Source organism: Micromys minutus (genome assembly GCF_963924665.1).
Source record: "Micromys minutus genome assembly, chromosome: 13".
Taxonomy (NCBI): domain Eukaryota; kingdom Metazoa; phylum Chordata; class Mammalia; order Rodentia; family Muridae; genus Micromys; species Micromys minutus.
Genome location: NC_137982.1, coordinates 59,504,758 through 59,509,910, shown reverse-complemented (window position 1 = coordinate 59,509,910; position 5,153 = coordinate 59,504,758). Strand labels below are relative to the sequence as shown.

Here is a 5,153-nt window from a genome sequence, read left to right as displayed (position 1 = left end):
ATGAATATTGTGGTGCATACATCTTTGTTGTGTATTAAAGTGTCTCTGGGGTATAAGCCCAGAAGTGGAATAGCTGGGTCCTCAGGTAGTACTATATCTAATTTTCTGAGGTATCACCAGACTGATTTCCAGAGTGGTTTTATTAGCGTGCAACCCCACCAACAGTGGAGTAGTGTTTTTTTTACTGTGTCAATTTCTGTTTTAAAATCCTACTTCCATTCCTTTATTTCTTCGGTTCTGTTTTCCTCTAGTTTTGAGTTCTTCGAGTGTTATTCTTCTTTTCTCTTTAAAAGCTTCTGATTCCTTTTGCTTTTCCTCCATTCTTGTTTAAGGATCTGTATCATCTTCTTGAGGTATGATTTTAGGTCTTTGTCTTCTTTTTCTAGAGTGTTTGGCATTCCAATGTTTGCTGTAATGGGAAAGCTGGGTACTGGTGTTGCTAGGTTGTCTTGGTTTCCTTGGGATATGCTCTTTCACTTTCCTTTTGCCTTCTAGTTGTCAGTGATATGTTCTTGCCTTTCCCTTGTACCTGGTGTGTGTCCCTGGCTTTTCACTGATCTAGGTGGCAGATGGTCTGTAACCTGTTCTGAGCCCCATAGACTCTGGGTGGGGACAGATGTCCCAAACTGGGTTCCTGTTGCCTGGGTCCGATAGTTCAGGGGCCCCTTTTCCGTGTGCACTTAGCAGAGATCTCTCTGCCCCCTGGCTGCCCAGATCTCCTCACCAGGTCTTAACCTTTGGGAACTACTGGTCCAGGTTGCCGATGGTCCGAGCCCTGTTCTTTGCCCCAAAGTCACCAGGTGATAACAGAGGTCCCAACCCTGGGCTCCTGGTCCCTTGATCAGGCAGGGCAGGGGCGCGCTTTCCCTGCACATTCAGCAGAGGTCTCTCTGCTCTCTGGCTGCTCAGATATCCTTCTCACCCGGCCTTAACCTTTGGGAACTGCTAGTCCAGGTGGCAGATGGGCTGAGCCTTGTTCTGTGCCCCAAATCCGCTTCCTGGGAACAGAGGTCCCAATGCTGTGTTTCTGGTCCCTGGATCAGGCAGGGCAGGGGTGTGCTTTTTGTGCACACTCGGCAGAGATATCTCTTCCCCCTGGCTGCTTGGATCTCCTTCTCACCAGGCCTTAACCTTTGGGGACTTTGAATTCGGTTTTTATTGGTTATTTAATTTAGTTACATTTTAAATGTTGTCCCCCTTCCCAATTTCCCCTCTGTAAGGCCTCTCTTATCTCCCTCTCCTGCTGCTTCTCTATGGGTATTCCTCAAAAGCCCAAGCACTCCTACCTCAATGCTTTAGCATTCACCTACGCTGGGTTATCAAGCCTCAACAGGACCAAAAACTCCCATCCCAGTGATACTAGATAAGGCAATCATCTGCTAAATTTCCAACTGGAGCCATGGGTCTCCCCATGGCTACTCTGGTTGGTGGTATAATTCCTGGGAGCTTTAGAGAGTGGGTCTGGTTGGTTGATATTGTTGTGCTTTCTGTGGGGTTGCAAACCCCTTCAGTTCCTACAGTCCTTGCTCTGACTTCTCCATTGGGGTCGCCACACTCCATCCAATGTTTGGCTGTGTACATCCTCATTTGCTTTGATCTGGCTCTGGCAGAAAAATCTCAGAGGACAGCTATACCAGGTTTCTACCAGAAAGCATTTCTTTGCATTAGCAATAGAGTCTTGGTTTGGTGTCTGCAGATGGGATGAATCCCTAGGTGGGACAGTCTCTGGTTGGCCTTTCTTTCAGTCTTGGCTTTACCCTTTCACTCTTAGTCACTGCATATTTTTTCGACAGGAGAGATTCTGGATTAATATTTTTGAGGTGGATGAGTGACCCCATCCCTCAACTGAAGGACATGCCTATCCACTGGATATGGTCTCTAAAGGTTTTATGTCACCTTTAATGGGGATTTTGGCTAATGTCCTATCTATTAGGTCCTGGAACCTCTTGGGTCCTTGGCATCAGGGACTTCCTAGTGGGTACTCATAACCACCCATCACTGCTACAAATCTAATTTCAAATTCCTAGTCATCTATACTCTTCCATCTCCTCCTATATCTCATCTGTTTCCCCCTTTGTCCCTTCCCCTGTTCCATCTCTCACAGATCCATTCTCCCTCTACTTCCTTGAGAATTTTTTCTTCCCCCTTCTGAGTAGGACTGTGAAATATTCTATTTGGTGTTTTATCTTCCTTTTCTATTGGGTGTCATATGGTTTGTAGGTTGTATTGTGGGTATTCCAAGCTTCTTTTTGGCTAGTATCCAATTATCCGTGAGTACATTCAATGTGTGTTCTTTTGTGAATGTGTTACCTACCTCAGGATATTTTCAAGTTCCATCCATTTGCCTCGGAATTTTTTGAGGTCATTGTTTTTTAATGGTTGAGAAGTACTTAATAGTATAAATGTATTTCTGTATTCATTTTCTGTATCCATTCCTTTGTTCTTTCCTGTTTCTGAAAACAGGCCTTTTAAATAAGGCTATTATGAACATAGTAGAGCAGGTGTTCTTTTATATGTTAGAGAATCTTTTGAATTTACGACCAGGAGTAGTATAGCTGGGTCCTAAGATAGCATTATGCCCAATTTTCTAAGGAAATGCCAGACTGATTTCCAGAGTGTTTTTGGCAGCTTGATATCCCATCAATAATGGAGAAGTGTTCTTTCTCCACATCCTTGCCAGCATCTGCTGCCACCTGAGTTTTTTGATATTCACCATTCTAACTTCTGTAAGGTGGAATCTCAGGGTTGTTTTTACTTGCATTTCTCTGTTGACTAAGGAAGTTCTCAGTCATTAGAGATTCCTCAGTTAAGGATTCTTTTTTTAGCTCTGTACTCCATTTTTAATATGGTTATTTGGTTCTCTGAAGTCTAACTTCTTGAGTTCTTTGCATATTTTGGATGTTAGTCCTCTATTGAATATAACATTGATAAAGATTCTTTCCTCATCTGTGGATTGTCATTTTGTCCTATTGACAGTGGATTCTTATAAAATTCAAAATGTATATCTTGGGAAGTAAGTCAGAAGACTCTAAATTCTAGTTAAGAAGAAGTTTCTCCTTTTCAGCTTTATGTTGTCAAATATTTTAATTTCCAGCTGACTAGTCCATGGGTTTTTGATTCTTCACTGACTCCATTGCCTTTATCGGGCTATCTTACTTGCATAAGTACAGAGAATGAAGATGCTTTAAGCTTTAAAGAGAAATAGAGACCAGAAAACAAAAACCCAAACATTTTTTTCTATGAAGTTTTCACAAAAGAAAATAAGAAAAAAAAAAAAACTTACTCTTTACCACATTGATTGAGTGGTATGATCATGAATGTTACAGCTTCTGTCTCTAAAGTTCTAGGTCAAATTTTTTTTGTTTGATCATAACAGTTATAATGTTGACTTTTGCAGAAATAAAATACAGAAAGCCCTGCTGACTAAGATAAAGACTTAAGTCTGGAACAACTGATTTTTGCTTGGCTGGAATTTTATTTTTTGTTTGTTTTCTTTTGCAGCATTTTAATTATATATGAAAACAAGATAAGTTTTACAAAATTCCTATCATGTTATAAATGATGAACTGAAAGAAATTTTTATGATTTTAACACATGAATTGTGAGGATTATTATAAAGTTTTCTGCAGATTTTTTCTTATATGAAGAACAGATAAATTTAATGGAAATACAAATAAAATTTACATTGTTATACACATTTAATATAAATCCATGAGTTTGAAGTATGACCTAAGGTATCTTTTGCTTCTTTGTTTAGAAGATAAGGAAGTGTTCAGGTCAGCCAATGAAGACTTAACATCTGGTCATCATTTACATCTACAACAGTTTAGAATGAAGTTTAATATTCTGCCTCAGGAAGCCTATAGGGACCTATGAAACCAATGACCATATATGGGCTTGTGCCCTCTTCTCACCTAAGTAGATGCTTTTGTCTCCAATATTTTAAGTGTGGCTATTTAAAATATTCAATAGTTAGCATCAGATTAAACATTATATGTTACATAAATATAACAAACTATATGTTTAAAATCTTATAATATGATTTTAAATTAATAAATAATAAAGAAGAACCAACTTGTGCATGATAATTTAGGAACTTGAATGACATATTCTTTTCTCATAATTTCAGATTTACATGAACAGATTTCACTTCACCATCTTCTTAAGAGTCATGCTAAATAGGAGTGATGTCACTGAGTTCATTCTCTTTGGAATTTCACAGAACACACAATTTGACAAAATATTATTTGCTGTATTTTTGATAATCTATCTGGAAACTATCGGGGGAAACATAATAATTGTAGTGACCATCATTTATGGCCCTGCACTGCTGAACTCCCCCATGTACTTCTTTATATTCCTGTTTTTCCTAGATGTCTGCACTTCTTCTACTGTCACATGCAAGATGATTGTAGACTTTTTCTATGAGAGGAAGACCATCTCCTTTGAATGCTGCATGACACAACTGTTTGCTGTCCACTTTTTTACTGGGATGGAGGTGATTGTACTGTCTACTATGGCTTTTGACCACTATGTGGCCATTTGCAGGTGTCCTGGGCAGGAGGCTTTTTGCATTCTATCATACAAATTATCTTCACATTGAAATTACCCTTCTGTGGACCCAATATCATTGATCACTACATGTTCAACTTGTTTCCATTACTGAAGCTTGCCTGTACTGACACACACATATTTGTCTTTTTGGTGTTTGCCAACAGTGGGTCTATCTGCATCATAATTTTCTCTATTTTGTTTGTCTCTTATGATGTCATCTTGTTGTCTTTGAGAGCCCACAGTTCTGAAGGGAGATGAAAAGCTCTCTCCACCTGCGGATCCCACATTACAATAGTGCTTTTGTTTTTTGTGTCATGCATCTTAATATATGCTTGATCCATGGCCTTTTTTTTTGTGAGAAAAGTGCCCTTGTATTTTCGATAATAATAACACCACTTCTGATTCCTATGGTTTACACTTTTAGCAATACATGCATACACTCATATAACAAATATATTTATAAATAAAATTTATTGAGTTTATTTAGTGATGTGTGTGTGTGTGTGTGTGTGTGTGTGTGTGTGTGTGTGTGTGTTTGTGTGTGTGCTGGCTTGGGGCTGACTTCTTGGATTAAATAAAATAATGTATTATAAGCTCAT

General features: G+C 38.9%; 1 pseudogene across 1 annotated transcript; it reads left to right on the top strand.

Moving 5' to 3' along the window:
• Positions 1–4,171: 4,171 nt before the first annotated feature.
• Positions 4,172–4,890, top strand: LOC308429069 (olfactory receptor 4C15-like; annotated as a pseudogene). Its single transcript has one exon. The product of its transcript is annotated as an olfactory receptor 4C15-like (transcript).
• Positions 4,891–5,153: the final 263 nt, after the last annotated feature.